The 19,688-nt window shown below is 42.0% G+C and overlaps 10 non-coding genes across 10 annotated transcripts; all 10 read left to right on the forward strand.

The window, feature by feature from the left end:
* The first annotated feature begins 2,361 nt into the window (after positions 1 to 2,361).
* LOC126476579 (small nucleolar RNA U3) lies at positions 2,362 to 2,568 on the forward strand. Its single transcript, XR_007587073.1, has one exon. It is a non-coding gene; the product is annotated as a small nucleolar RNA U3 (small nucleolar RNA).
* Positions 2,569 to 3,521: 953 nt separating this feature from the next.
* On the forward strand, positions 3,522 to 3,640 carry LOC126476669 (U5 spliceosomal RNA). The gene has a single exon (XR_007587148.1). It is a non-coding gene; the product is annotated as a U5 spliceosomal RNA (small nuclear RNA).
* Positions 3,641 to 6,046: 2,406 nt separating this feature from the next.
* Positions 6,047 to 6,253, forward strand: LOC126476581 (small nucleolar RNA U3). Its single transcript, XR_007587074.1, has one exon. It is a non-coding gene; the product is annotated as a small nucleolar RNA U3 (small nucleolar RNA).
* Positions 6,254 to 7,206: 953 nt separating this feature from the next.
* On the forward strand, positions 7,207 to 7,325 carry LOC126476710 (U5 spliceosomal RNA). The gene has a single exon (XR_007587183.1). It is a non-coding gene; the product is annotated as a U5 spliceosomal RNA (small nuclear RNA).
* A 2,406-nt stretch (positions 7,326 to 9,731) lies between these two features.
* Positions 9,732 to 9,938, forward strand: LOC126476582 (small nucleolar RNA U3). Its single transcript, XR_007587075.1, has one exon. It is a non-coding gene; the product is annotated as a small nucleolar RNA U3 (small nucleolar RNA).
* A 953-nt stretch (positions 9,939 to 10,891) lies between these two features.
* LOC126476670 (U5 spliceosomal RNA) lies at positions 10,892 to 11,010 on the forward strand. The gene has a single exon (XR_007587149.1). It is a non-coding gene; the product is annotated as a U5 spliceosomal RNA (small nuclear RNA).
* Positions 11,011 to 13,416: 2,406 nt separating this feature from the next.
* LOC126476583 (small nucleolar RNA U3) lies at positions 13,417 to 13,623 on the forward strand. Its single transcript, XR_007587076.1, has one exon. It is a non-coding gene; the product is annotated as a small nucleolar RNA U3 (small nucleolar RNA).
* A 953-nt stretch (positions 13,624 to 14,576) lies between these two features.
* On the forward strand, positions 14,577 to 14,695 carry LOC126476671 (U5 spliceosomal RNA). Its single transcript, XR_007587150.1, has one exon. It is a non-coding gene; the product is annotated as a U5 spliceosomal RNA (small nuclear RNA).
* Positions 14,696 to 17,109: 2,414 nt separating this feature from the next.
* On the forward strand, positions 17,110 to 17,316 carry LOC126476584 (small nucleolar RNA U3). The gene has a single exon (XR_007587077.1). It is a non-coding gene; the product is annotated as a small nucleolar RNA U3 (small nucleolar RNA).
* A 953-nt stretch (positions 17,317 to 18,269) lies between these two features.
* Positions 18,270 to 18,388, forward strand: LOC126476672 (U5 spliceosomal RNA). Its single transcript, XR_007587151.1, has one exon. It is a non-coding gene; the product is annotated as a U5 spliceosomal RNA (small nuclear RNA).
* Positions 18,389 to 19,688: the final 1,300 nt, after the last annotated feature.

Raw genomic sequence — 19,688 nt, forward strand, 5'->3', positions numbered from 1 at the left:
GAAGGGCGCGGAGTAGCGGATGACGTTGGATCAGGCAGATATTTGTTTTTTTAAAATTTGAAATTGTAATAGGCCGTGTCGTAGTATAATGAAACAAGTACATTTGCCCTGAAATGGCGTACAGTGTGTTAGACGATTGTGTAAAGACAGAGAGGGAGCTACAGGACTACCTGGAAACACTTGGTGAACCCTTTCCGTACCTCAGTTCTAGATGATTTGAGAGTGTTTACTTGCACTGCGGTTGCACAACAGCATATAAACTGATATTTTCAAGTGAATGATGAATGATAGGCTTTGTAAGAAATACTGGTATGTGATTAGTAGATTATGTTTTGAAACCCAAAATTATTTTTACCACAGAAGTTTGTGATTTGTAGGTATGATGTGAGTGAGCTTTGGGCCGAAGATGGTGGTTAGTTGGGCAGGATGAGTATTTAAATGGTTTTCAATAGAGTGGATATTAGTGACACTGGCTTGTTGCCATAATGTGTTTGTTCATAACAGTGTACTCAGTTGTGTAGAAGATTTAGGTGAGAAAGAGACAGTTGTTGAATATGACATAAATAGCTAGAAATGAAGTAAGTAGTAATTTCCTGCTAGGTGTAGTTTGGGTATGGTGTGTCTCAGTGAGAGATAAATCTTGAAATTGAAGGGTTGTTCCTAGCTACAGTCTTGGAAACTATGTATCTGCTGTTGACTCCAATGTTTTCAAGATTACTTGTGTACAAAATTGGGCAGACTTTGCAGTTTCTTCTTCAGTAAATCAGTGGAAGGTGGTGCAGATAATGGTAAAAATGTTCAGTGCCTCCTGTGAGTTGTTGATGCTGCTTGTCTTTTAAGTAAAATTGATAGGGGCTCTTGATTGACCCAGCCATACACAGAGCTGGTGCATACTTGGCTTGAGAAGACTTTGGTCAGTAAATGATGAAATACCAACACAGTGCTCACAACAAAGCTCCTTTCCCTGCATTCTAGTTTCCCTCGGGTATAGAGTGACATGATATTGGCAGAGGATGTGCAGATAATCACTTTGATCAGGCTGTTTGTTTTTTTAATGCTCTTTTACCAGAATCCATGCATAGTGATAACTGTGTTCTCTGGTGGAACACGATGAGAACATTGTGTGAAGTGCACAGAAGTAGCTATTTGAATATGTATGAAAATGTGAGGTAACCACTGTTACTCCTAAATTTCTGTGGAATTAAGTTTTCTGTATGTGTGTGTGTGTGTGTGTGTGTGTGAGGTTCAAGTTGGTAGTTTATATGTTGCAAGCGAAAAAAGCTTTTTAGTAAACTGAGGCACTAGCATTAGTTTCCTGTTCACTGTGACAAGGAAGCTAGTATAAAAAGCAGTTTGTGGTTTTGCTTGCAAAGAAGTGCTCATGGGATGAAAGCACTGCTTGGGATTATTCTGAGATGATGGGGGGATTGCTAAACATGTAGCATTTTAGTAAGGAGCTTGTCGGAGTAGTTGTATAGTTGTAAAATTATTTGTTATTTTATGAGAAATTTCTGTATTCATAGCACATGGGCCATCATAGTTGAAGCATACAGATTGGCATGGTATGCGTAGGTCTGTAAAATGTCCTGACAGTGATGTTGATAGAGACTTGTTGTATACTTTGATTCTTCATCTGTTTAACAGTAGACATAAGAAATGTATTAGTGGAGCAAGTAGCTGTGAAATTACTGGTGTATGATTGATAGTATGGACGTGGCGCTGAATGGAAGTGTTTGTTCAGCTGTGGGTGTTTTCATAATTGCCATGTGAGGAAAAGCAATACTCGTGATAGGCGAAAAGAGATACAGAGAGAAACACATTTGTTGCGAGTATTGTATATCAGCAGCTCCAAGGGCGGGTATCAAGTAAGACGCAAAGTGAAACGAAAGAGGAAGTATGCATGAAAGAGGCCAAATATCGACAAGAGTTCGCACTGTTAGAGTGAGGTGAATGAGCTAGTGCTGTGCGAAAAATTTCGAAGAGAGAGGCGGTTTTAAAGAAAGCACAAGAGTCCTATGAATGCCCTCTTGTGTGTTTCTCTTTCAGTGGCTATTTGGCATGTCTGCTTGCGCCGTAGAATGCTACTGTATGTGCCCCAGGCCGCCATCTAGCGGCCGGAGGTGCAAGCGGTGTTTACATACAGTCTCGCCTGAGGCAATGGTCTCTCATTTCGGAACGCAAGAAGCACTGGTAGCGCACAAAATAGCTGAGCGAGATCATGGCGGCCAAGTAAGAGTAGAAGTAGGTTCTTTGCAGAATGTCCGAGCTTGTAAATCGCGAAATGTGAAGAGTGTGTCGTATTCTCGTAGGGCGTGTTGACGGTCTCGTGGCATAAGTAGCGAGCGGTGATAGCTTGCAAGCAAGATCATACTTCACAGGATCATTTCTGTAGTATGTCTTCAACTCTCTCTAGTTCAAAGCTGGAGTAGACGTAACCACGATGATGAGTGGTAGCACTCTCCCTGAGCGTGAGGCTTGCGATCGAGATTCATCGCATCTTGGTTGTAATCGATGATCGTTCACCACATTCTGAGGGATGTGGGAAGGGAATAGCGCTTTCCGAGTGGTGGTTTTATTTTATAGATCAGAAGCGTAAGTCATACCTTTGGTATCGGGACCCGCGTCGTTGCAGAAATGTCGCTGCAGGTTGTGGAAGGACTTTGATTGCGACATGTCATGAAAGCCTTGTGGAAGTTTCTCGAGTGTCACGGGGACGAGCCATTTGATTTGGCCTGCTCCAAGTGCTAGGCTTGGATGACAACGACGTACTTTTGAGTTACAAGACTGAGTGAGCAACACAAGAAGAGTGCAATTGATGACCATAAAAAGCTGACACACAACACAGTGTTGATAATCACCACTAATGCATGATGTACGAAACATTTAGGAGGAGCACGTTTGGCTAGCAAACATGAATTGAGCGATTTGCAAGGCACTGTTATCTGCAAGAAGGAATGCATGAAATTGGCAAATGAATAAGACTGGTTCAAATACTATCGACAGAAATTTTATTTCTGTTGTCAACTAGTATTAATTAGATGTGTGGGAGTAGGGGGATATTTCCCTTGCACCATACATCTACATACACGTATCGTCTGATGTGGCCTAGTTTTGCGTACAAAGAACTGTCTAGTTGTCAGTTTTTTCAGTGAACGAATGTGGTAGGGAGGAGAGAGATTAGTGTTAGATGCAGAGCAGTGCGGGCAGTTGTGTGTCGGACGTTGTATGTCGGACGGTGAGTCGCCGACAGGAATTAGGCGTGCTGCCATCTGTCAGCAGGTGAGGTAATGAAGCAGCTTGAATGGTGACAGAAATGATGAAAATAGTTAACTAAAGAGTAATAGCGACGACATTTGGCAGACACGTGTTTCAGCGTTGACAGTTAGTTTGGGGTGTGTGCTTGCATGACACTGGAAGTCTGTTGACGGTAGAGAAGTAGACAAGACGGAAAGAATTTTCCGCGTTCTCGCGGAGAAGTAATAGAGAAGCAGCCATAAGTATTGAAGTGAGGGCGTTGATCGGCACTCTGGTTTCCCTTCAAAACGAATAAATCTTTCGCCTTTTACTAAAGATTTCCGTGGAGGGGAACATTAAATGAGTCTATAAGGTATTTTTCGTAGTGCTCGGCTATTGCTGAGCCATAATCACAAGTGAAAACGTAATGTAAGTAGCAAGAGGTAGATTGTGTTGTGTGAATGAAGGGCGCGGAGTAGCGGATGACGTTGGATCAGGCAGATATTTGTTTTTTTAAAATTTGAAATTGTAATAGGCCGTGTCGTAGTATAATGAAACAAGTACATTTGCCCTGAAATGGCGTACAGTGTGTTAGACGATTGTGTAAAGACAGAGAGGGAGCTACAGGACTACCTGGAAACACTTGGTGAACCCTTTCCGTACCTCAGTTCTAGATGATTTGAGAGTGTTTACTTGCACTGCAGTTGCACAACAGCATATAAACTGATATTTTCAAGTGAATGATGAATGATAGGCTTTGTAAGAAATACTGGTATGTGATTAGTAGATTATGTTTTGAAACCCAAAATTATTTTTACCACAGAAGTTTGTGATTTGTAGGTATGATGTGAGTGAGCTTTGGGCCGAAGATGGTGGTTAGTTGGGCAGGATGAGTATTTAAATGGTTTTCAATAGAGTGGATATTAGTGACACTGGCTTGTTGCCATAATGTGTTTGTTCATAACAGTGTACTCAGTTGTGTAGAAGATTTAGGTGAGAAAGAGACAGTTGTTGAATATGACATAAATAGCTAGAAATGAAGTAAGTAGTAATTTCCTGCTAGGTGTAGTTTGGGTATGGTGTGTCTCAGTGAGAGATAAATCTTGAAATTGAAGGGTTGTTCCTAGCTACAGTCTTGGAAACTATGTATCTGCTGTTGACTCCAATGTTTTCAAGATTACTTGTGTACAAAATTGGGCAGACTTTGCAGTTTCTTCTTCAGTAAATCAGTGGAAGGTGGTGCAGATAATGGTAAAAATGTTCAGTGCCTCCTGTGAGTTGTTGATGCTGCTTGTCTTTTAAGTAAAATTGATAGGGGCTCTTGATTGACCCAGCCATACACAGAGCTGGTGCATACTTGGCTTGAGAAGACTTTGGTCAGTAAATGATGAAATACCAACACAGTGCTCACAACAAAGCTCCTTTCCCTGCATTCTAGTTTCCCTCGGGTATAGAGTGACATGATATTGGCAGAGGATGTGCAGATAATCACTTTGATCAGGCTGTTTGTTTTTTTAATGCTCTTTTACCAGAATCCATGCATAGTGATAACTGTGTTCTCTGGTGGAACACGATGAGAACATTGTGTGAAGTGCACAGAAGTAGCTATTTGAGTATGTATGAAAATGTGAGGTAACCACTGTTACTCCTAAATTTCTGTGGAATTAAGTTTTCTGTATGTGTGTGTGTGTGAGGTTCAAGTTGGTAGTTTATATGTTGCAAGCGAAAAAAGCTTTTTAGTAAACTGAGGCACTAGCATTAGTTTCCTGTTCACTGTGACAAGGAAGCTAGTATAAAAAGCAGTTTGTGGTTTTGCTTGCAAAGAAGTGCTCATGGGATGAAAGCACTGCTTGGGATTATTCTGAGATGATGGGGGGATTGCTAAACATGTAGCATTTTAGTAAGGAGCTTGTCGGAGTAGTTGTATAGTTGTAAAATTATTTGTTATTTTATGAGAAATTTCTGTATTCATAGCACATGGGCCATCATAGTTGAAGCATACAGATTGGCATGGTATGCGTAGGTCTGTAAAATGTCCTGACAGTGATGTTGATAGAGACTTGTTGTATACTTTGATTCTTCATCTGTTTAACAGTAGACATAAGAAATGTATTAGTGGAGCAAGTAGCTGTGAAATTACTGGTGTATGATTGATAGTATGGACGTGGCGCTGAATGGAAGTGTTTGTTCAGCTGTGGGTGTTTTCATAATTGCCATGTGAGGAAAAGCAATACTCGTGATAGGCGAAAAGAGATACAGAGAGAAACACATTTGTTGCGAGTATTGTATATCAGCAGCTCCAAGGGCGGGTATCAAGTAAGACGCAAAGTGAAACGAAAGAGGAAGTATGCATGAAAGAGGCCAAATATCGACAAGAGTTCGCACTGTTAGAGTGAGGTGAATGAGCTAGTGCTGTGCGAAAAATTTCGAAGAGAGAGGCGGTTTTAAAGAAAGCACAAGAGTCCTATGAATGCCCTCTTGTGTGTTTCTCTTTCAGTGGCTATTTGGCATGTCTGCTTGCGCCGTAGAATGCTACTGTATGTGCCCCAGGCCGCCATCTAGCGGCCGGAGGTGCAAGCGGTGTTTACATACAGTCTCGCCTGAGGCAATGGTCTCTCATTTCGGAACGCAAGAAGCACTGGTAGCGCACAAAATAGCTGAGCGAGATCATGGTGGCCAAGTAAGAGTAGAAGTAGGTTCTTTGCAGAATGTCCGAGCTTGTAAATCGCGAAATGTGAAGAGTGTGTCGTATTCTCGTAGGGCGTGTTGACGGTCTCGTGGCATAAGTAGCGAGCGGTGATAGCTTGCAAGCAAGATCATACTTCACAGGATCATTTCTGTAGTATGTCTTCAACTCTCTCTAGTTCAAAGCTGGAGTAGACGTAACCACGATGATGAGTGGTAGCACTCTCCCTGAGCGTGAGGCTTGCGATCGAGATTCATCGCATCTTGGTTGTAATCGATGATCGTTCACCACATTCTGAGGGATGTGGGAAGGGAATAGCGCTTTCCGAGTGGTGGTTTTATTTTATAGATCAGAAGCGTAAGTCATACCTTTGGTATCGGGACCCGCGTCGTTGCAGAAATGTCGCTGCAGGTTGTGGAAGGACTTTGATTGCGACATGTCATGAAAGCCTTGTGGAAGTTTCTCGAGTGTCACGGGGACGAGCCATTTGATTTGGCCTGCTCCAAGTGCTAGGCTTGGATGACAACGACGTACTTTTGAGTTACAAGACTGAGTGAGCAACACAAGAAGAGTGCAATTGATGACCATAAAAAGCTGACACACAACACAGTGTTGATAATCACCACTAATGCATGATGTACGAAACATTTAGGAGGAGCACGTTTGGCTAGCAAACATGAATTGAGCGATTTGCAAGGCACTGTTATCTGCAAGAAGGAATGCATGAAATTGGCAAATGAATAAGACTGGTTCAAATACTATCGACAGAAATTTTATTTCTGTTGTCAACTAGTATTAATTAGATGTGTGGGAGTAGGGGGATATTTCCCTTGCACCATACATCTACATACACGTATCGTCTGATGTGGCCTAGTTTTGCGTACAAAGAACTGTCTAGTTGTCAGTTTTTTCAGTGAACGAATGTGGTAGGGAGGAGAGAGATTAGTGTTAGATGCAGAGCAGTGCGGGCAGTTGTGTGTCGGACGTTGTATGCCGGACGGTGAGTCGCCGACAGGAATTAGGCGTGCTGCCATCTGTCGGCAGGTGAGGTAATGAAGCAGCTTGAATGGTGACAGAAATGATGAAAATAGTTAACTAAAGAGTAATAGCGACGACATTTGGCCGACACGTGTTTCAGCGTTGACAGTTAGTTTGGGGTGTGTGCTTGCATGACACTGGAAGTCTGTTGACGGTAGAGAAGTAGACAAGACGGAAAGAATTTTCCGCGTTCTCGCGGAGAAGTAATAGAGAAGCAGCCATAAGTATTGAAGTGAGGGCGTTGATCGGCACTCTGGTTTCCCTTCAAAACGAATAAATCTTTCGCCTTTTGCTAAAGATTTCCGTGGAGGGGAACATTAAATGAGTCTATAAGGTATTTTTCGTAGTGCTCGGCTATTGCTGAGCCATAATCACAAGTGAAAACGTAATGTAAGTAGCAAGAGGTAGATTGTGTTGTGTGAATGAAGGGCGCGGAGTAGCGGATGACGTTGGATCAGGCAGATATTTGTTTTTTTAAAATTTGAAATTGTAATAGGCCGTGTCGTAGTATAATGAAACAAGTACATTTGCCCTGAAATGGCGTACAGTGTGTTAGACGATTGTGTAAAGACAGAGAGGGAGCTACAGGACTACCTGGAAACACTTGGTGAACCCTTTCCGTACCTCAGTTCTAGATGATTTGAGAGTGTTTACTTGCACTGCGGTTGCACAACAGCATATAAACTGATATTTTCAAGTGAATGATGAATGATAGGCTTTGTAAGAAATACTGGTATGTGATTAGTAGATTATGTTTTGAAACCCAAAATTATTTTTACCACAGAAGTTTGTGATTTGTAGGTATGATGTGAGTGAGCTTTGGGCCGAAGATGGTGGTTAGTTGGGCAGGATGAGTATTTAAATGGTTTTCAATAGAGTGGATATTAGTGACACTGGCTTGTTGCCATAATGTGTTTGTTCATAACAGTGTACTCAGTTGTGTAGAAGATTTAGGTGAGAAAGAGACAGTTGTTGAATATGACATAAATAGCTAGAAATGAAGTAAGTAGTAATTTCCTGCTAGGTGTAGTTTGGGTATGGTGTGTCTCAGTGAGAGATAAATCTTGAAATTGAAGGGTTGTTCCTAGCTACAGTCTTGGAAACTATGTATCTGCTGTTGACTCCAATGTTTTCAAGATTACTTGTGTACAAAATTGGGCAGACTTTGCAGTTTCTTCTTCAGTAAATCAGTGGAAGGTGGTGCAGATAATGGTAAAAATGTTCAGTGCCTCCTGTGAGTTGTTGATGCTGCTTGTCTTTTAAGTAAAATTGATAGGGGCTCTTGATTGACCCAGCCATACACAGAGCTGGTGCATACTTGGCTTGAGAAGACTTTGGTCAGTAAATGATGAAATACCAACACAGTGCTCACAACAAAGCTCCTTTCCCTGCATTCTAGTTTCCCTCGGGTATAGAGTGACATGATATTGGCAGAGGATGTGCAGATAATCACTTTGATCAGGCTGTTTGTTTTTTTAATGCTCTTTTACCAGAATCCATGCATAGTGATAACTGTGTTCTCTGGTGGAACACGATGAGAACATTGTGTGAAGTGCACAGAAGTAGCTATTTGAATATGTATGAAAATGTGAGGTAACCACTGTTACTCCTAAATTTCTGTGGAATTAAGTTTTCTGTATGTGTGTGTGTGTGAGGTTCAAGTTGGTAGTTTATATGTTGCAAGCGAAAAAAGCTTTTTAGTAAACTGAGGCACTAGCATTAGTTTCCTGTTCACTGTGACAAGGAAGCTAGTATAAAAAGCAGTTTGTGGTTTTGCTTGCAAAGAAGTGCTCATGGGATGAAAGCACTGCTTGGGATTATTCTGAGATGATGGGGGGATTGCTAAACATGTAGCATTTTAGTAAGGAGCTTGTCGGAGTAGTTGTATAGTTGTAAAATTATTTGTTATTTTATGAGAAATTTCTGTATTCATAGCACATGGGCCATCATAGTTGAAGCATACAGATTGGCATGGTATGCGTAGGTCTGTAAAATGTCCTGACAGTGATGTTGATAGAGACTTGTTGTATACTTTGATTCTTCATCTGTTTAACAGTAGACATAAGAAATGTATTAGTGGAGCAAGTAGCTGTGAAATTACTGGTGTATGATTGATAGTATGGACGTGGCGCTGAATGGAAGTGTTTGTTCAGCTGTGGGTGTTTTCATAATTGCCATGTGAGGAAAAGCAATACTCGTGATAGGCGAAAAGAGATACAGAGAGAAACACATTTGTTGCGAGTATTGTATATCAGCAGCTCCAAGGGCGGGTATCAAGTAAGACGCAAAGTGAAACGAAAGAGGAAGTATGCATGAAAGAGGCCAAATATCGACAAGAGTTCGCACTGTTAGAGTGAGGTGAATGAGCTAGTGCTGTGCGAAAAATTTCGAAGAGAGAGGCGGTTTTAAAGAAAGCACAAGAGTCCTATGAATGCCCTCTTGTGTGTTTCTCTTTCAGTGGCTATTTGGCATGTCTGCTTGCGCCGTAGAATGCTACTGTATGTGCCCCAGGCCGCCATCTAGCGGCCGGAGGTGCAAGCGGTGTTTACATACAGTCTCGCCTGAGGCAATGGTCTCTCATTTCGGAACGCAAGAAGCACTGGTAGCGCACAAAATAGCTGAGCGAGATCATGGCGGCCAAGTAAGAGTAGAAGTAGGTTCTTTGCAGAATGTCCGAGCTTGTAAATCGCGAAATGTGAAGAGTGTGTCGTATTCTCGTAGGGCGTGTTGACGGTCTCGTGGCATAAGTAGCGAGCGGTGATAGCTTGCAAGCAAGATCATACTTCACAGGATCATTTCTGTAGTATGTCTTCAACTCTCTCTAGTTCAAAGCTGGAGTAGACGTAACCACGATGATGAGTGGTAGCACTCTCCCTGAGCGTGAGGCTTGCGATCGAGATTCATCGCATCTTGGTTGTAATCGATGATCGTTCACCACATTCTGAGGGATGTGGGAAGGGAATAGCGCTTTCCGAGTGGTGGTTTTATTTTATAGATCAGAAGCGTAAGTCATACCTTTGGTATCGGGACCCGCGTCGTTGCAGAAATGTCGCTGCAGGTTGTGGAAGGACTTTGATTGCGACATGTCATGAAAGCCTTGTGGAAGTTTCTCGAGTGTCACGGGGACGAGCCATTTGATTTGGCCTGCTCCAAGTGCTAGGCTTGGATGACAACGACGTACTTTTGAGTTACAAGACTGAGTGAGCAACACAAGAAGAGTGCAATTGATGACCATAAAAAGCTGACACACAACACAGTGTTGATAATCACCACTAATGCATGATGTACGAAACATTTAGGAGGAGCACGTTTGGCTAGCAAACATGAATTGAGCGATTTGCAAGGCACTGTTATCTGCAAGAAGGAATGCATGAAATTGGCAAATGAATAAGACTGGTTCAAATACTATCGACAGAAATTTTATTTCTGTTGTCAACTAGTATTAATTAGATGTGTGGGAGTAGGGGGATATTTCCCTTGCACCATACATCTACATACACGTATCGTCTGATGTGGCCTAGTTTTGCGTACAAAGAACTGTCTAGTTGTCAGTTTTTTCAGTGAACGAATGTGGTAGGGAGGAGAGAGATTAGTGTTAGATGCAGAGCAGTGCGGGCAGTTGTGTGTCGGACGTTGTATGTCGGACGGTGAGTCGCCGACAGGAATTAGGCGTGCTGCCATCTGTCAGCAGGTGAGGTAATGAAGCAGCTTGAATGGTGACAGAAATGATGAAAATAGTTAACTAAAGAGTAATAGCGACGACATTTGGCCGACACGTGTTTCAGCGTTGACAGTTAGTTTGGGGTGTGTGCTTGCATGACACTGGAAGTCTGTTGACGGTAGAGAAGTAGACAAGACGGAAAGAATTTTCCGCGTTCTCGCGGAGAAGTAATAGAGAAGCAGCCATAAGTATTGAAGTGAGGGCGTTGATCGGCACTCTGGTTTCCCTTCAAAACGAATAAATCTTTCGCCTTTTACTAAAGATTTCCGTGGAGGGGAACATTAAATGAGTCTATAAGGTATTTTTCGTAGTGCTCGGCTATTGCTGAGCCATAATCACAAGTGAAAACGTAATGTAAGTAGCAAGAGGTAGATTGTGTTGTGTGAATGAAGGGCGCGGAGTAGCGGATGACGTTGGATCAGGCAGATATTTGTTTTTTTAAAATTTGAAATTGTAATAGGCCGTGTCGTAGTATAATGAAACAAGTACATTTGCCCTGAAATGGCGTACAGTGTGTTAGACGATTGTGTAAAGACAGAGAGGGAGCTACAGGACTACCTGGAAACACTTGGTGAACCCTTTCCGTACCTCAGTTCTAGATGATTTGAGAGTGTTTACTTGCACTGCAGTTGCACAACAGCATATAAACTGATATTTTCAAGTGAATGATGAATGATAGGCTTTGTAAGAAATACTGGTATGTGATTAGTAGATTATGTTTTGAAACCCAAAATTATTTTTACCACAGAAGTTTGTGATTTGTAGGTATGATGTGAGTGAGCTTTGGGCCGAAGATGGTGGTTAGTTGGGCAGGATGAGTATTTAAATGGTTTTCAATAGAGTGGATATTAGTGACACTGGCTTGTTGCCATAATGTGTTTGTTCATAACAGTGTACTCAGTTGTGTAGAAGATTTAGGTGAGAAAGAGACAGTTGTTGAATATGACATAAATAGCTAGAAATGAAGTAAGTAGTAATTTCCTGCTAGGTGTAGTTTGGGTATGGTGTGTCTCAGTGAGAGATAAATCTTGAAATTGAAGGGTTGTTCCTAGCTACAGTCTTGGAAACTATGTATCTGCTGTTGACTCCAATGTTTTCAAGATTACTTGTGTACAAAATTGGGCAGACTTTGCAGTTTCTTCTTCAGTAAATCAGTGGAAGGTGGTGCAGATAATGGTAAAAATGTTCAGTGCCTCCTGTGAGTTGTTGATGCTGCTTGTCTTTTAAGTAAAATTGATAGGGGCTCTTGATTGACCCAGCCATACACAGAGCTGGTGCATACTTGGCTTGAGAAGACTTTGGTCAGTAAATGATGAAATACCAACACAGTGCTCACAACAAAGCTCCTTTCCCTGCATTCTAGTTTCCCTCGGGTATAGAGTGACATGATATTGGCAGAGGATGTGCAGATAATCACTTTGATCAGGCTGTTTGTTTTTTTAATGCTCTTTTACCAGAATCCATGCATAGTGATAACTGTGTTCTCTGGTGGAACACGATGAGAACATTGTGTGAAGTGCACAGAAGTAGCTATTTGAGTATGTATGAAAATGTGAGGTAACCACTGTTACTCCTAAATTTCTGTGGAATTAAGTTTTCTGTATGTGTGTGTGTGTGAGGTTCAAGTTGGTAGTTTATATGTTGCAAGCGAAAAAAGCTTTTTAGTAAACTGAGGCACTAGCATTAGTTTCCTGTTCACTGTGACAAGGAAGCTAGTATAAAAAGCAGTTTGTGGTTTTGCTTGCAAAGAAGTGCTCATGGGATGAAAGCACTGCTTGGGATTATTCTGAGATGATGGGGGGATTGCTAAACATGTAGCATTTTAGTAAGGAGCTTGTCGGAGTAGTTGTATAGTTGTAAAATTATTTGTTATTTTATGAGAAATTTCTGTATTCATAGCACATGGGCCATCATAGTTGAAGCATACAGATTGGCATGGTATGCGTAGGTCTGTAAAATGTCCTGACAGTGATGTTGATAGAGACTTGTTGTATACTTTGATTCTTCATCTGTTTAACAGTAGACATAAGAAATGTATTAGTGGAGCAAGTAGCTGTGAAATTACTGGTGTATGATTGATAGTATGGACGTGGCGCTGAATGGAAGTGTTTGTTCAGCTGTGGGTGTTTTCATAATTGCCATGTGAGGAAAAGCAATACTCGTGATAGGCGAAAAGAGATACAGAGAGAAACACATTTGTTGCGAGTATTGTATATCAGCAGCTCCAAGGGCGGGTATCAAGTAAGACGCAAAGTGAAACGAAAGAGGAAGTATGCATGAAAGAGGCCAAATATCGACAAGAGTTCGCACTGTTAGAGTGAGGTGAATGAGCTAGTGCTGTGCGAAAAATTTCGAAGAGAGAGGCGGTTTTAAAGAAAGCACAAGAGTCCTATGAATGCCCTCTTGTGTGTTTCTCTTTCAGTGGCTATTTGGCATGTCTGCTTGCGCCGTAGAATGCTACTGTATGTGCCCCAGGCCGCCATCTAGCGGCCGGAGGTGCAAGCGGTGTTTACATACAGTCTCGCCTGAGGCAATGGTCTCTCATTTCGGAACGCAAGAAGCACTGGTAGCGCACAAAATAGCTGAGCGAGATCATGGCGGCCAAGTAAGAGTAGAAGTAGGTTCTTTGCAGAATGTCCGAGCTTGTAAATCGCGAAATGTGAAGAGTGTGTCGTATTCTCGTAGGGCGTGTTGACGGTCTCGTGGCATAAGTAGCGAGCGGTGATAGCTTGCAAGCAAGATCATACTTCACAGGATCATTTCTGTAGTATGTCTTCAACTCTCTCTAGTTCAAAGCTGGAGTAGACGTAACCACGATGATGAGTGGTAGCACTCTCCCTGAGCGTGAGGCTTGCGATCGAGATTCATCGCATCTTGGTTGTAATCGATGATCGTTCACCACATTCTGAGGGATGTGGGAAGGGAATAGCGCTTTCCGAGTGGTGGTTTTATTTTATAGATCAGAAGCGTAAGTCATACCTTTGGTATCGGGACCCGCGTCGTTGCAGAAATGTCGCTGCAGGTTGTGGAAGGACTTTGATTGCGACATGTCATGAAAGCCTTGTGGAAGTTTCTCGAGTGTCACGGGGACGAGCCATTTGATTTGGCCTGCTCCAAGTGCTAGGCTTGGATGACAACGACGTACTTTTGAGTTACAAGACTGAGTGAGCAACACAAGAAGAGTGCAATTGATGACCATAAAAAGCTGACACACAACACAGTGTTGATAATCACCACTAATGCATGATGTACGAAACATTTAGGAGGAGCACGTTTGGCTAGCAAACATGAATTGAGCGATTTGCAAGGCACTGTTATCTGCAAGAAGGAATGCATGAAATTGGCAAATGAATAAGACTGGTTCAAATACTATCGACAGAAATTTTATTTCTGTTGTCAACTAGTATTAATTAGATGTGTGGGAGTAGGGGGATATTTCCCTTGCACCATACATCTACATACACGTTGCGTCTGATGTGGCCTAGTTTTGCGTACAAAGAACTGTCTAGTTGTCAGTTTTTTCAGTGAACGAATGTGGTAGGGAGGAGAGAGATTAGTGTTAGATGCAGAGCAGTGCGGGCAGTTGTGTGTCGGACGTTGTATGTCGGACGGTGAGTCGCCGACAGGAATTAGGCGTGCTGCCATCTGTCGGCAGGTGAGGTAATGAAGCAGCTTGAATGGTGACAGAAATGATGAAAATAGTTAACTAAAGAGTAATAGCGACGACATTTGGCCGACACGTGTTTCAGCGTTGACAGTTAGTTTGGGGTGTGTGCTTGCATGACACTGGAAGTCTGTTGACGGTAGAGAAGTAGACAAGACGGAAAGAATTTTCCGCGTTCTCGCGGAGAAGTAATAGAGAAGCAGCCATAAGTATTGAAGTGAGGGCGTTGATCGGCACTCTGGTTTCCCTTCAAAACGAATAAATCTTTCGCCTTTTACTAAAGATTTCCGTGGAGGGGAACATTAAATGAGTCTATAAGGTATTTTTCGTAGTGCTCGGCTATTGCTGAGCCATAATCACAAGTGAAAACGTAATGTAAGTAGCAAGAGGTAGATTGTGTTGTGTGAATGAAGGGCGCGGAGTAGCGGATGACGTTGGATCAGGCAGATATTTGTTTTTTTAAAATTTGAAATTGTAATAGGCCGTGTCGTAGTATAATGAAACAAGTACATTTGCCCTGAAATGGCGTACAGTGTGTTAGACGATTGTGTAAAGACAGAGAGGGAGCTACAGGACTACCTGGAAACACTTGGTGAACCCTTTCCGTACCTCAGTTCTAGATGATTTGAGAGTGTTTACTTGCACTGCGGTTGCACAACAGCATATAAACTGATATTTTCAAGTGAATGATGAATGATAGGCTTTGTAAGAAATACTGGTATGTGATTAGTAGATTATGTTTTGAAACCCAAAATTATTTTTACCACAGAAGTTTGTGATTTGTAGGTATGATGTGAGTGAGCTTTGGGCCGAAGATGGTGGTTAGTTGGGCAGGATGAGTATTTAAATGGTTTTCAATAGAGTGGATATTAGTGACACTGGCTTGTTGCCATAATGTGTTTGTTCATAACAGTGTACTCAGTTGTGTAGAAGATTTAGGTGAGAAAGAGACAGTTGTTGAATATGACATAAATAGCTAGAAATGAAGTAAGTAGTAATTTCCTGCTAGGTGTAGTTTGGGTATGGTGTGTCTCAGTGAGAGATAAATCTTGAAATTGAAGGGTTGTTCCTAGCTACAGTCTTGGAAACTATGTATCTGCTGTTGACTCCAATGTTTTCAAGATTACTTGTGTACAAAATTGGGCAGACTTTGCAGTTTCTTCTTCAGTAAATCAGTGGAAGGTGGTGCAGATAATGGTAAAAATGTTCAGTGCCTCCTGTGAGTTGTTGATGCTGCTTGTCTTTTAAGTAAAATTGATAGGGGCTCTTGATTGACCCAGCCATACACAGAGCTGGTGCATACTTGGCTTGAGAAGACTTTGGTCAGTAAATGATGAAATACCAACACAGTGCTCACAACAAAGCTCCTTTCCCTGCATTCTAGTTTCCCTCGGGTATAGAGTGACATGATATTGGCAGAGGATGTGCAGATAATCACTTTGATCAGGCTGTTTGTTTTTTTAATGCTCTTTTACCAGAATCCATGCATAGTGATAACTGTGTTCTCTGGTGGAACACGATGAGAACATTGTGTGAAGTGCACAGAAGTAGCTATTTGAATATGTATGAAAATGTGAGGTAACCACTGTTACTCCTAAATTTCTGTGGAATTAAGTTTTCTGTATGTGTGTGTGTGTGTGTGTGTGAGGTTCAAGTTGGTAGTTTATATGTTGCAAGCGAAAAAAGCTTTTTAGTAAACTGAGGCACTAGCATTAGTTTCCTGTTCACTGTGACAAGGAAGCTAGTATAAAAAGCAGTTTGTGGTTTTGCTTGCAAAGAAGTGCTCATGGGATGAAAGCACTGCTTGGGATTATTCTGAGATGATGGGGGGATTGCTAAACATGTAGCATTTTAGTAAGGAGCTTGTCGGAGTAGTTGTATAGTTGTAAAATTATTTGTTATTTTATGAGAAATTTCTGTATTCATAGCACATGGGCCATCATAGTTGAAGCATACAGATTGGCATGGTATGCGTAGGTCTGTAAAATGTCCTGACAGTGATGTTGATAGAGACTTGTTGTATACTTTGATTCTTCATCTGTTTAACAGTAGACATAAGAAATGTATTAGTGGAGCAAGTAGCTGTGAAATTACTGGTGTATGATTGATAGTATGGACGTGGCGCTGAATGGAAGTGTTTGTTCAGCTGTGGGTGTTTTCATAATTGCCATGTGAGGAAAAGCAATACTCGTGATAGGCGAAAAGAGATACAGAGAGAAACACATTTGTTGCGAGTATTGTATATCAGCAGCTCCAAGGGCGGGTATCAAGTAAGACGCAAAGTGAAACGAAAGAGGAAGTATGCATGAAAGAGGCCAAATATCGACAAGAGTTCGCACTGTTAGAGTGAGGTGAATGAGCTAGTGCTGTGCGAAAAATTTCGAAGAGAGAGGCGGTTTTAAAGAAAGCACAAGAGTCCTATGAATGCCCTCTTGTGTGTTTCTCTTTCAGTGGCTATTTGGCATGTCTGCTTGCGCCGTAGAATGCTACTGTATGTGCCCCAGGCCGCCATCTAGCGGCCGGAGGTGCAAGCGGTGTTTACATACAGTCTCGCCTGAGGCAATGGTCTCTCATTTCGGAACGCAAGAAGCACTGGTAGCGCACAAAATAGCTGAGCGAGATCATGGCGGCCAAGTAAGAGTAGAAGTAGGTTCTTTGCAGAATGTCCGAGCTTGTAAATCGCGAAATGTGAAGAGTGTGTCGTATTCTCGTAGGGCGTGTTGACGGTCTCGTGGCATAAGTAGCGAGCGGTGATAGCTTGCAAGCAAGATCATACTTCACAGGATCATTTCTGTAGTATGTCTTCAACTCTCTCTAGTTCAAAGCTGGAGTAGACGTAACCACGATGATGAGTGGTAGCACTCTCCCTGAGCGTGAGGCTTGCGATCGAGATTCATCGCATCTTGGTTGTAATCGATGATCGTTCACCACATTCTGAGGGATGTGGGAAGGGAATAGCGCTTTCCGAGTGGTGGTTTTATTTTATAGATCAGAAGCGTAAGTCATACCTTTGGTATCGGGACCCGCGTCGTTGCAGAAATGTCGCTGCAGGTTGTGGAAGGACTTCGATTGCGACATGTCATGAAAGCCTTGTGGAAGTTTCTCGAGTGTCACGGGGACGAGCCATTTGATTTGGCCTGCTCCAATTGCTAGGCTTGGATGACAACGACGTACTTTTGAGTTACAAGACTGAGTGAGCAACACAAGAAGAGTGCAATTGATGACCATAAAAAGCTGACACACAACACAGTGTTGATAATCACCACTAATGCATGATGTACGAAACATTTAGGAGGAGCACGTTTGGCTAGCAAACATGAATTGAGCGATTTGCAAGGCACTGTTATCTGCAAGAAGGAATGCATGAAATTGGCAAATGAATAAGACTGGTTCAAATACTATCGACAGAAATTTTATTTCTGTTGTCAACTAGTATTAATTAGATGTGTGGGAGTAGGGGGATATTTCCCTTGCACCATACATCTACATACACGTATCGTCTGATGTGGCCTAGTTTTGCGTACAAAGAACTGTCTAGTTGTCAGTTTTTTCAGTGAACGAATGTGGTAGGGAGGAGAGAGATTAGTGTTAGATGCAGAGCAGTGCGGGCAGTTGTGTGTCGGACGTTGTATGTCGGACGGTGAGTCGCCGACAGGAATTAGGCGTGCTGCCATCTGTCAGCAGGTGAGGTAATGAAGCAGCTTGAATGGTGACAGAAATGATGAAAATAGTTAACTAAAGAGTAATAGCGACGACATTTGGCAGACACGTGTTTCAGCGTTGACAGTTAGTTTGGGGTGTGTGCTTGCATGACACTGGAAGTCTGTTGACGGTAGAGAAGTAGACAAGACGGAAAGAATTTTCCGCGTTCTCGCGGAGAAGTAATAGAGAAGCAGCCATAAGTATTGAAGTGAGGGCGTTGATCGGCACTCTGGTTTCCCTTCAAAACGAATAAATCTTTCGCCTTTTACTAAAGATTTCCGTGGAGGGGAACATTAAATGAGTCTATAAGGTATTTTTCGTAGTGCTCGGCTATTGCTGAGCCATAATCACAAGTGAAAACGTAATGTAAGTAGCAAGAGGTAGATTGTGTTGTGTGAATGAAGGGCGCGGAGTAGCGGATGACGTTGGATCAGGCAGATATTTGTTTTTTTAAAATTTGAAATTGTAATAGGCCGTGTCGTAGTATAATGAAACAAGTACATTTGCCCTGAAATGGCGTACAGTGTGTTAGACGATTGTGTAAAGACAGAGAGGGAGCTACAGGACTACCTGGAAACACTTGGTGAACCCTTTCCGTACCTCAGTTCTAGATGATTTGAGAGTGTTTACTTGCACTGCAGTTGCACAACAGCATATAAACTGATATTTTCAAGTGAATGATGAATGATAGGCTTTGTAAGAAATACTGGTATGTGATTAGTAGATTATGTTTTGAAACCCAAAATTATTTTTACCACAGAAGTTTGTGATTTGTAGGTATGATGTGAGTGAGCTTTGGGCCGAAGATGGTGGTTAGTTGGGCAGGATGAGTATTTAAATGGTTTTCAATAGAGTGGATATTAGTGACACTGGCTTGTTGCCATAATGTGTTTGTTCATAACAGTGTACTCAGTTGTGTAGAAGATTTAGGTGAGAAAGAGACAGTTGTTGAATATGACATAAATAGCTAGAAATGAAGTAAGTAGTAATTTCCTGCTAGGTGTAGTTTGGGTATGGTGTGTCTCAGTGAGAGATAAATCTTGAAATTGAAGGGTTGTTCCTAGCTACAGTCTTGGAAACTATGTATCTGCTGTTGACTCCAATGTTTTCAAGATTACTTGTGTACAAAATTGGGCAGACTTTGCAGTTTCTTCTTCAGTAAATCAGTGGAAGGTGGTGCAGATAATGGTAAAAATGTTCAGTGCCTCCTGTGAGTTGTTGATGCTGCTTGTCTTTTAAGTAAAATTGATAGGGGCTCTTGATTGACCCAGCCATACACAGAGCTGGTGCATACTTGGCTTGAGAAGACTTTGGTCAGTAAATGATGAAATACCAACACAGTGCTCACAACAAAGCTCCTTTCCCTGCATTCTAGTTTCCCTCGGGTATAGAGTGACATGATATTGGCAGAGGATGTGCAGATAATCACTTTGATCAGGCTGTTTGTTTTTTTAATGCTCTTTTACCAGAATCCATGCATAGTGATAACTGTGTTCTCTGGTGGAACACGATGAGAACATTGTGTGAAGTGCACAGAAGTAGCTATTTGAGTATGTATGAAAATGTGAGGTAACCACTGTTACTCCTAAATTTCTGTGGAATTAAGTTTTCTGTATGTGTGTGTGTGTGAGGTTCAAGTTGGT

Source organism: Schistocerca serialis, chromosome 4, assembly GCF_023864345.2.
Source record: "Schistocerca serialis cubense isolate TAMUIC-IGC-003099 chromosome 4, iqSchSeri2.2, whole genome shotgun sequence".
Lineage (NCBI taxonomy): Eukaryota > Metazoa > Arthropoda > Insecta > Orthoptera > Acrididae > Schistocerca > Schistocerca serialis.